Genomic DNA, 12,415 nt, shown 5'->3' on the forward strand with positions numbered 1-12,415 from the left:
AGGAAATATCCATTTGTTTTTCCACTTAGACAAATTATGTTCATACAGCCATTAACCAAGTAGACATATGGCATTATTTCACAGAGGAATTTATGTATAGTAAATTCTTCGTCAGTTTCCTGTTGTTCCTGAAAAATGCATTTGGCGCAAGTGTTCTGTAAGCTACTCCAGAAACATAACACTTAAATAGTTTGAGAGGCCATGATGATTTATTCTGAGAAGTAAACTAGATATGTTTAGAATTAATCTTAAAATTCTTCTTTTCTATTTTTTTTTTCTTTTTAGTAGAGCTTTAAAATTAATTTCTGATTTCTCATGAGGCATCTATGCAATATGAAAGGTGATGAGGAAGACCAAAAGCCATCTAAGGAAATCATGATATTCTGGATATGGAGATAGCAGTAAACGGCTGGCTAGTATCACAACCAGTCCAGAATGATCTTAGGTAATCCTGTCATCCTTATCCTTGTACGAAGTGACATCTGTATGGGGGAAGGGGATTAAGGCAGGCAGGCTTGAGTCCAGAAAGTGATATTCAGAAGGCCAGATATAGATTCTTTATATGTATTCCAATGATTCTTTGAAAATTTTGCATGTCTGATCAATAAGACTAAACACCCTTTATATGCCATTTTGGTCTCTGGATGTTGAAACCACATGAAAATTCAGACAAAATTCAGATGTTTAAGAGACCGTAAAATAATACTCATTGTAGTGACAGAGTTCTTTGTCTTAGTTCCTAAATAAATCTTGAACAGTTGATATTTAATTTTTAAGCGATATTTATAGTAATAATTTTCTTATGGTTTTCTTGACCCAACTCTGTGGAGAAGCAGCTGTAGGATGGAAGTAAATGTCAGAGCCAAAGGCTTATTTGATTAAACTATGACAACAGCATTAATCTTCAAAAGGAAATCAAGATAATAGAGGGGGCTGGATGGACCAGGAGATTGATAATTGGTTAGAAAGCTTTTGACCTTTGAGCTGGTAGTTCAGATTCAAGCCAAATCAGTAGTGATTGAAAATCATTACTGTCTGATAGCAATGCAATTGCCATGTGAAATGGGTGATTGGTTTCATTCCTAGTGAACTGGTAATCTCATTGCAAAGATAGCTACTCCTATTGTCAGGGGTTTAAGGAAGGAAAGGACGAGAAAACTTTACTTCCACCCTCCGAAGTATTTCAGGGGGTGAGAAGCTGCAGTCCACTGGCACACTGAGTATCACAGTTACCGTCAGGCTCTTGTTAAGGAATTAAAACTTCTGGATTCTTGTTTTGTCCACGTGACACATCTAATTTGCATTAATAAAAGTGAAATTTTGATATATAACACAACTCTAAACACCTTCATAATGATATTTCTCACTTATAACAAATTGAATTATTTTCACTACTTTCAGTAGCAAAAAATGTGTGGCAACAGAGATTTATTTATTTTTTTGTCAATTTTCAATTCACAGAAGAATGTTAAGCGAGTAGTTTATATGAATCTGTGTGACATTGGAATCATGCTTGACCTGTTTTGAGTCAGTGGATAATTTGTACCTGAATTGAGCTGCTAAAGATATAAAACTGCTATGTGACATATCTATGTCACATGGTGTTTTCCCTTCCTTAATTGGATGACCTAATATTAATAATTAATGCCACCTGAAACCAATAATTTAATCCTGTAAAAAGTCATTTAGCTTGCTGGCAATCTCATGAACCACAGAGAGTCATTAAAATGATGGAGGATTACATTTGTTCTTCTATTCTGAATAAGACTTCATTACATTTACCATCTCCTTCACCATCCATTTCCTTTCATTCTTTTTACCTGTGAAGAATGTGGCTATGTTGTTCACACAGGTATGCTTCCTGACTTTTTTTTTTTTTTTTTCAATTTACCTGTTTCTTCATTCTGTTCTCTGAGTCCTCTGCAAACTGGAAGGGTGTTCTGTTGCTTCAGCACAGTCACATTGCCATGTTTTTCATGTGGTTTATGCTTAAATTAATAATGTTTTCTCTATTATTGACTATTTCATTATTTTCCTTTCTTTTACATCACTTTAGAGTTTGATTGTCTTCTGTATATTGTCACTGTAAGGTATTAGCTTCTTTTTTTTTTTTAAAAAAAAAAAAAAAACAGCCACCCTGCCTCACCTAAACTGCCCTCCAACATCCCCAGTATTTAAATTGTAACATCTGTTTCATTTTACTTTATGGCTAGTCCAGCTAGTGAAGTTCACTAGTAGAGTTTTTGGTGTACTTTTTAGTTCCGCAGTAGACAAAACATAAGAAAGAATAAAAGTGGCACTGGGCCATATCATACTAAAGTAATGCTTATGTTGTTAGAAGGTTTTTTCACGCTAAAAAGACTCTGATTCAGAGGTTGCTGCATTATTTTCTCCATGGGGAGAAGGCACTTTAGCAACCCAGTGGATTTGTATAGGGTCTTTTTTAATCTTTTGAGATGTGTTTTTGTAAAACACAGAGTGCTAAAAGGGCAAACGAAATGATCATTTTATGACATGCACTGTTGGTTGTTTTAGTGTAACTGGTGTATCTCCCTTAGACTGCCAGCAATGACAAGAAACAGCCTCCATCTATTGTAGACAGAATAAATAGGAAATGGCAGGGGTGGACCCAAAGACTTACCCTGTCATACTGTAGTCCGTGGAAGCTTTATTATTGAATTCTGTCACAGGAGTCTCAGGCTTCAGTAAAGGAGTTCATGCTGCTTGTTTTAATATTGATTTGTGAATGAGTAAACATGAATGCATTATTATCAGTACATTGTTTCATAATTGTATTTGAGAGCGTATTTATCACAGAAGTCCAGATGGAAATGTTTAAATTTCTTTACAAAACTGGCTATTATGGTTTTGAAGGGAGGTTAAAAATTGCATGGCATTCTTTTTTTTTTCGAGTGTGTGTTTGACTGCCAAATTTCTGTAAACACACTAGTGCAGTAAAATGTAAAAACGAGACTATTGAAAAGTACAGGGAGAAGTGAGGGATAAAGAAGCCATTCAGTCTATGATCAAGTTCTTCCTAAATGACCTTGCATGTGTGTGACAGGCCAAATTTTTTATCTTGCATGAAAACCTTTTGTTTATAAAGAATAAATGTTGGTGTAAAGGGAATGTGAAAAGAAAAGCAGGCCTGGATGCCAGCTTCACAAACATCTCCAAGATGAAAACCATCACCTTCATCCTCAGTTGTGATCCACCTCTCTCCCAGTGGAGGCAAAGAGGCACAGACAGAAAAGCACTCTGAAGTTCAGTCCACGTACAAAACCAAGAGAGAGTAAGGAACCATAATTTCATGCAGTATAATTAGACAATTACCAGATAAATGTTATACAATAAAAAATATCTGAATCAAAGTGAATTATATATCACCAAATATGAATGCTCTGTGTATCACTTGGTACTTCCTGCAGTTTCACGGATGATAAGAATCCTGGAAGCTTTAAATTTGTTTTGTAAATGTGTTCAAAAACCTCTCTATGAACGTGAGTATATTCCAGTGTACTCAAATGGCACCATATTCCTAGTCAGTCTCCTCAGGCTAAATGATTAATCCAAACTGTATATTATAGTTCTCATGTTGTACTTTTCCTCCAGCTAAGTAAACTGGGTATTTGCAGAAAAGGATTTTTCAAGTTCAGTCAATGAAACCAAGAAAAAAATCTATAAGGTTTACAAAACCACTCCAGTCCTTATTTGCAATGAGTACTGTGATCTCTTTCTTGTTCCCAATGTTTTTGGTAAGAGATACCAACTAATAAATAACCAGGGCTGTAAGCTGCATGTTAACAGTATTTTTAAGGAAATGGGAACTTGCAGTACTAACACCAAAAAGCTGTATTTTTTTTCGTGGCTTTCTGAACTTCCTAATTTATTTCTACATCAGTAGACTCCAGACTCCTGCAATGTGTGTAGTTCTAGATGCATGCTTCAGCTGCTGTTTTTAATATCAAGTGTTATCGATCCATGAAGTTAACATTGTTGCTATCAATACCAATTTGATAAGATCAAGAACTAACAGTGAGGAAAAAACAGGTTGCTATGTTTTGATTTGGCTTTTTTATTTTCTATTAGCAGTTTCCAAGACACAAAAACTTGTACAGTGTTAGGATTCTTCTTTCCTTGGACTGTTTTTTTGTTTGTTAGCTTGGTTTTTGTTAGATATGCTCATTTTTTAATATAAGGTCCAAAAGTTCATTCTTAAAAAGAAAGGCAAATATGGTTAGTTTGGTAAGCTTGGAGTAATGTATGTGTTTCAAATCCTGCTTGCCTTACCAAGGAAGTCAAAAAGAATTCACTTGTTAAGTGGGTAAGTTTGGTTCTGGTCCTGTCTCCCTTCCAAATATGGTGAAATTAAAGGGTAGAAGAGATCACCATGTCCATCTGGTCTGAGTATTTGAATAGTACTAGCTATTGGAACTGTAGTCAATCATTCCTACAGAAAATTTATTCTCAGTGAATCAAATGACTTGGTCATAAGAATTTATGGTTGAATGGTAACAATAATTTCAAAACTGAATACACATAACTATTGAATAAATACTCCTTCCACTGAAGTGAAAGGAAATGCTGTGACTTCCCCCCCAAGTAAGATATTGTAGCTTCCTAAGATACTGAAAGTGGTTATGTATTAACCCAATGGAGGGCGGAGTAGAAGTACTGCAAAAAAATTTATACATTTATAAATACACAATTTATGTTGTAGTATACTATTAACTTTGAGTTCAATGTTTACTTGAATTATGAAGATTTGGGTTATTAATATCTGTATAAATGGTTTATTACCTTTTGCATGCATAGTTCGTCTGCAGTTTCTGTGTTTGTAAATTTCTAAAAGCCTTAATTTAGTATAATCTAATACTTTGGCACAAAGTGGGTATTGTGTCTCTCTTTAGTAGCCCCATACCTTGGATAAGAACACTGCCTGGGATGTGAAAGAATGCAAATAGACACTAGTTTAGCTGTTTGTCTTCCCTTGAGTTTTATCTGCTTTTATAGCTTTATGTCTGCATGCCATCTCTCGTTTAATATCCCCTCAGCCATAGGTTTGGACTCCCTTGTTTTTTAATTTCCTTTTTGTCTTCCCTCCTATTCATTTATCTTTCTGTCCATCTGCATTCAGAAATTCCAATATACAAACAACTGAACAAAAAATAAAAGCGCCAAAGAACCCTCTAAGTTTTAATCCTATTGAAGTAATAAAAAAAAAAAATTTCTAGCATTTTTTGTTTGATTAGTTTTGTTTTCCTGATGGCCTGAACATTAGATCAAGGTTCAGGTAAGAACATGTCTCAGAGCTGTAATAAGAACCAGTTCAGGATGGACTGGTTATGGAAGTTGCTTCTGTGAGTTATAGACTTTGCACTTATGAGAAAAATTGCCATCCCGCCATATATGATACTGATTTATACCGTTATGGTAGTGACAAAATTGGCTGCAAAGCCATTGTGAAAAGAGCAAAACATTATATCCGATGTCCCTAGCTCATATTATCACTTCTCCACCCTTTTCAAATAAAACTTTGTATGTTTATTTTCACGCTGTGATGAATGATAGCTGACACAAAGAAAACCCAGCTAAGGCAATGCATACAAATGAGAGCCATAATATGATGTTCTGCAGTAAAGCCTACTGGCAGTAAAAATTCCACAAGTTTTAGACAGCTATAAGGAACGTGAGCAGTTTAATCCTGAATGTTTGCTCAGTGGGGTCTATCAGCTTCAGGGGGTATGTGTGTCCTGCTCCTCACCTTGCCATATTCCCACAAGAGGCACAGAAAAACTGCTGTGTGGCTATCTGTTAAATTTTTAATGTTAGATTGAGTTCCCTAATAACACAATCCCTGTTTTTTTGCTGTTGTTACATTTTCATGATAAACTACTGTTGACAATGACAATTTAACTTTTGTATATTTTTTTACAGATTATAGTGACCCAATCAGTTGACGATAGTGGTGAATGAGGCCAGCTAAGGTCTGAACTTCACTTGGAAGATGTGGCATCATATTCACAGGTAGACTTTTTAAAAATTGCATAGATGTGTCTGTCATCTCCAAGAAACTTGTAATAATTGCAGTCAACTCATTGTGTTAAACCTAATGGATTCAGTTCTCATCTTTCAGTTATTTATCTTTAAATTTTGTTATTTATGTATTAAACACAGATTAGTTTTAGGCCTATGAAACTGAGCTGGAAAAATCCAGGAATCTAGTAACTTTGCTGCATAATTCAACAAAAATATTTGATGCAATCTAGAGTTTACACTACTGTTGACCAATTGACTATTTACAAAGGCCTGTGCTGTATGTTACCTTTTTCAGGCTATTTCAATTTATATGTAGATTGGAGAAAGTAAAAGTACCTTTACTGTATCTTCTACATCTCTTAAAGGACAGAAACTAATTTTCTGAGCTTTATTTTTATGATGCCTTTTTTCTTGTAAATTCAGGGTGTTATTTTTTATCAAATGGTATTTCTTCCATTTCAAAGGCATACCTTAGCAGAACCTCTCTCACAGGGGTAAAAACCAATGCCATAGGTTTCCTCATGTTTGTTACAATGCTGTTCTCTACTTCAGTTATTGCTTATGGAATCCATTATAAGCTGATTTTTGCTATGTTCTTGGCAAGAGTTTAGTTCTGGGGACAACCAAAAAAAAAAAAAAAAACAGTTAGGGGCAGGTATGAATTTTATAACTTTGGTGGTAATTATAATATATTTTGAGGTAGAAGCCTAAATAAGTTTGAAGGAGTCTCCAGAAGATGGCAAAGGTTATTGAGTTTTTTGAGTTATTTAATTTTAGCAATTTTGTCTATGAAGCATTGTACACTAGAGAAAAAAGTGCAGGTGACACAGAATGATTAAATTCACTATTACTCCATGTGTCAGGGTTTTGTTGAATGCTTGCTATGAACAGACATTTGTAGACAGATGTAGAGTGAGGAAGATCTGGATGCTGATTGTCCTCTGATGAAGTTATATGGAAAAGGTAAAAGCTCTGGAGAGTTGTTTAAGGCTTGCTGTGATTTAATTTCAGTGGAAAATAAAATCAAAACCTGTATATGTTGTGCTTAATAAAAAAATGATTGGTATTTTCTTTATAGTAAGAAATTGTTCTGTCTGAATTCCATTTTATGCAGTCCTTGATTTCAATGGATAATGTACTCTTATGCTGCTCAGTGCAGTTGTGTGGGTGGTACAAAAGACTGGTTCTTATATGTGTGGCTGCATTTTGGTAATTGTGTGATATATCTTATGTAACTACTTAAAAATGTGAGGTGTATTTCTGCCGTAAAATTGTGATGAAAATTTCAGATACGAAGTTGGAAACATCTAGATCCTAGTTTTTTTGCTCAAGCCTGTCTTTATGGATTGTTCTTTGGCAAAAATAGTACAATAGAATTTTGAGTTATGTATCTTCTCTTACCAAACTCTGGGCTTCTGACACGGTCAAAAGGGATTGGGAAATTGAGATTGTATATCGATGACTCTGCCAAATATATAAAAAGAACTTCTCTGATGGCAATGCTATCAGCACTTGTTATCTTGACTAGGCTCACTGAAATTGTGCCAAATTGTGCCAATCACTTCTGCTTTGTAAAACGGTTTTTAGATCCTATACTGCCATGCACTTTGCCTTTAAAATGTTTTGTTTTGGTTTGGTTTTTTTTGACACCTGGATTGTAATTTAAATTGCATATTGTTTAAGGGCATTCAGGTAGGAAGTATGAAACTGTAACAAGAGGGATAATAGAGAGCAAGTAATGTGGAATGGTTTTATTAAATTTTACCTGAAACTTCACAAGATCAGCACTTAGTAGAATGCCTTCTAAGAACATCCATGTGTGGACAAAGATGAACCTTGGCATGTGACTTGATATTGATAGTGAATTTATATTCTCACTACATATATTATGAAACAAATTTTTAAAACACAAGATTATAAAATGAGGCATTTAGTTAAAAATCTGGCTGAAAATTTTAAACAGTGTAAGTGATCTAATTCTCAGTGTTATATTATAAACTCCACAGATTACACTTTATCAGATGCACAAATGTAAATCTACACAGCATATGATCTCAGCTTTTCCCATGGCTTAGATAAGCCTATATGGGTTTGATATGTTTATTTTGATATATGTGCATATAAGCAGAGATGTGGAAATCAGCATATTAATGAACATGTAATAGAGAGGTATTAGAGAAACAGAGCTATATATTCACCTCAGTAAGAATGGGTTTAAGTGCTCAAATGTTTGTTTTAGCTACATAAATTTCTGTTAATGAGGAAAATAAGCTCTAGATTTGTGAACGTTGAAGAATTTAACACACAGAGCAAACATTATATAGCTGTCTGCCCTGTCTCTCAAAGCCCATTCCATCCCTTCCTTTTCACTTTGGGTTTTTACAGCTGAATATGTTGTTTGAAAGTGTACATAACAGGCAGTAATGCAGGTCACCATAATATCAACCAGTCTGGGAAAACAAGAGTGATAAACAAAGGAAAAGAATCTTTTTGTTGTTATCAAAGAAATACTACAGGATAGTTGAAGAGGCAGCTTGGTTTTGGGATGAAAATCTATAATTTACTTTGCAGATGTGTCTGTAATTTAAGTAGCAGGCAGAACAGCCACACAGTTGTAGATCCTCTCGGGAAAGAATACACAGGGCCTCGTAAATCATGGTAAGGATTAAAAACAATGAACATTCATCATCTTAACCTCGTAAAGCAATGTTGCAAAGCCAAGGATTACAATTTACTGTGCATGTAATCTTTGTTCAGGGATAAAGCGTGTCAGCTTTTCAAAAAGCTTCTCTCAGTTAGCAGTAGCACCTACCTTTTGAGAAGGGACAAAAAAAAATTTAAAACTGATTTTAAAAGAATTCCTACTATTAAAAGAATACTTAGCATTTCCCACAAAAGAATGAAAAAAAAATAGATTGATTATTTGATGAGTCCATCATTTGTTTCTAAGCCCTGATCTGCCTTTAACGTTAATATTTATTAATATGTTTGATAACGTTGCTTAATAGACACAACACAAAAAAAGCCACTTACTTATCCCCTTTTAAAATGGTGGAGTCCTGAACAAACCTTTTCCTTGCTTGACTTCAGCTACTTTTTCAAGTATGATAAATATTTGACTCAACTACTCTTTGTGATTATAGAATAACCTCATAATGAAAAAAACATACCATGTATTCAGTCTGTTAAATAAACACTGTAAAGTCTGAATTTATCTGTCTGCTTTGGAATTGTAGCCAGTATACCTGTAAATAAGTTCTAATATATCCACCAATGTATTAAAAATATTTTACTTTCATAATCAGAATGCCAGTGTAGAGGGCATGAACATATTTGAAAGGAAAAAGAATGTGGGCAATGTAATGAGGAGGTGTCTAAGCATTATTTCTTTGGGGCCCACAAGCAATCACTTTAAAGAAAGCAAAGCTATTTTGAAAGCAAGTGTACTAAATGTTTAAAGAAAGTTATGAAAAAACATATTTCAATTTTCTTGTTTAAGAAAATAAAAAAAATTTAAAACCTCTAAAAATTGAATTAATTGCATAGATCAGGACTATAAACCAAATTAATCAGTGGTCTAGCTTCACGGTCTTCAATGCTACTTCAATACAATTCAGTGCTCTGTATATCTAGCTTCAACATCTCAGAGTAGTTGAGCTTTTGAAAGTTATGAGATTTTGTATCTATTGGGTTTTAAAAAAGGAAAAATAGGTATGTATGACAAAATAGGTGGATTTTCAGATCTCAATATATTCATTGCATTAATGCTCTACTTAGTCCTGAAAAGGACTGTGCTGCTGAAACAGCTCTTATGTTATAAGGTGGGAGATATTGATGTTATAGTTCTCTATTTACTACTAAAAAAGCAATCCACAAAATAACTAATTTTTGTTAATCGCCTTTAAAATGAATGCCTCTCTGAATAGTAATGCTCTAATGTTGAAGAATGATGTTCAAGAGGAAGATGTCCTTCAGAATATATTTTCCCCTTGTATGTTCTTTAGGCATTTAATCATTGCTGTCATAGAGAATACAACTATCATACAGCATCTTGAAGTGAAAGATAGAGTTGGCCCACATCACGATTGCCATATTTCTGTCTTAGACCTATAAATATTTATAATTTTAAAAAATGGAAGATATGTATATGTAGTTTGAGTCTTCTGGGTAATTCAGACTTTTTGATTGTCTACTAACACAGACAGACACCACGTTATAATCTTTATACTCAGTCATTATTTACAGAGAGTCTTTTCTAGAGAGGGCTTCCTGGGTACTGACAGAAGATAACTATCACAAGAATATTGGTTTATCAACTGCTTCAGGCCAGACCATTTGATAGCTGCTTATAAACAATGCTGTAAAGTTTTACAGGCCTTAGGCAAGATTTTCTGTCATCTCTTCAGGATAGCTGTATCCTCTGGTTATCTCATGAAGACTCTACTGGAAAAGTCTTCCTGGGCAGCTTTTCTGTGGTGATTTTTCTTCTAATTTGACTATTTTTCTTTCCCTGCTTTTTTTTTTTTTCTTTTTCTTCGATTATGTGAAAGTTCATTTAATTTCTAATAATCCACTGGGATGTTTGAAGTCTATCTGATAAAGCAGAGAATGCAGGGAGACAGAATTTACTTATTCACCTACCATGTTAGTCAAGAATGTTGCATTTGCTCTGAAGCTAAATACTGGGCACGGATATTATTTGTACATAGATTTTTTTCTTACTGTGATGTAATGTAAACTGGAAGATTATGTCATTCCCATCAATATTCTTTTTTTCATACCATAGATGTGAGCTACATGCACAGGTTTTCATCCTCACAAAACACATCATACTGCATTCATGAATCCTGGAATGGATCACCGGTTAAGGGTCCATGATTCATGAAATCCATTAAAGTAAAACTGTGAAGGAAACAGCTGTCTATTTAGAGAAAAGAAAAAAAAAAAACTGTACTTTGTTTAAGAGTGTTAATTTGACTTATATTTATTTTATAAATTGTACTATGTATGATGGACATAGAACATGCTCTTTTAAGAAATCAGGGTGATCAAGTGATGTTTACAACTGCATAGCTGAGACAGATTTTCTTTTTTTTTTTTTAATATTCTCATGCACAAAAATGCACTTTTCAAAACTAGTTATTGATTTGGGATTCTTCAGTTTTTAGTGTCAACTTGTGATAATTTAAAGAGACATTAATTTTCTGAGCATTGGCCAGTTTTTACCCTTTCTAACAAGCTGATTGAATAAATATTTGAGTTTCAAAAACTATACCTAATTGAATTGTGACTTCGAAAAATGGAGTCTAAAAATAATCAAAAGTAATCAAGTTCTTAAGGAAACTCCAAATTTGTTTCACATGGATAAAATCAAAGAGTTAAATTAAACTAGATGTATGCAATATCTCTATTCTCCTGAAACAAATAATAGAAAATGGCAAATTGTTGTTGCAATGCCACAGAAATAGCTGCTTGAAGAAGTTGATTATAAAAGTTTGCAAGGAATACAGAATGTCCTGGAGCTGTTAAGTTTTTTTCAGGAGTAGAGCTTAAGATACAAAAAATAAGGTGATGTGGGTTTTTCTGGGATTTGTTGTTGGTTTTGGTTGGTTGGTTGGTTTTTTTTGTTTTGTTTTGTTTTTGTTTTGTTTAACAATGAAGAATTGCATGAAAGTGTTCATACCACTACTGAATTGTGGTATTTTTAATGTATTTTAAAAGTGCTGGTGTTTTTAAAATTTGGTATGATTAAGTAGATTTTTGCCAAAAAAAAACAGAATCTGTTGATTTAGGTAGGACTAGAAAATTAAAATCTATCCAAGTCTCACTATTTCAGAAAGTATTTCATGGTACTGGAGAATGAGAGGCTGCTGTGCTTGGAAGCAACTTACATTGCTATCTTACAACACCATACCAAAACTAATTAGTTTTGATGAAAAAGACTTATTAGTAACGGGGTAGCACTGGGCTGCCACAGCAATTCATCTTCAACTTCTTACTAACTGTCCTTACGTGATACTTTACTGTATTATGTGAGCATCTGCTTGCATTCTACTCTCTGCAGCAAGCATGCCTTCAGAAACAAGGGCGTGTGAAAGAACAGTGAGATTTACAGGATCAAAATAGGAGATCCATACAGTGATAAAAGCAGAAATATCAAGCTTGCTATCTTGAGAAGGTGTTCAAAGAGTTGGTGGAATTCACTTAAAAAATCTAATCTGCAACATGAAGCAGTTGCTTTGCTCAGTACTTGGTGCAGTCAAAATTAGCATGGGTTCTTCACAGTCTTAATCCCATATTTAGATGAATGCCAGCAAGAATAAAGTAGGAGTTCAATGGAGATTGCACACAATTTTTGCATCTCCAAGGAGATTGT

At 34.1% G+C, this 12,415-nt stretch overlaps 1 protein-coding gene across 1 annotated transcript in view; it reads left to right on the forward strand.

The window, feature by feature from the left end:
* Positions 1 to 5,940: 5,940 nt before the first annotated feature.
* Positions 5,941 to 12,415, forward strand: part of CDH12 (cadherin 12) — a 382,326-nt gene continuing 375,851 nt past the window's right edge. The window contains exon 1 of the mRNA XM_032991982.2: positions 5,941 to 6,027. The gene's annotated coding sequence lies outside the window, so the exon portion shown is untranslated. The remainder of the gene's footprint in view (positions 6,028 to 12,415) is intronic.

This window comes from Tyto alba, unplaced genomic scaffold, assembly GCF_018691265.1.
Source record: "Tyto alba isolate M040663 unplaced genomic scaffold, T.alba_DEE_v4.0 Super-Scaffold_48, whole genome shotgun sequence".
Taxonomy (NCBI): domain Eukaryota; kingdom Metazoa; phylum Chordata; class Aves; order Strigiformes; family Tytonidae; genus Tyto; species Tyto alba.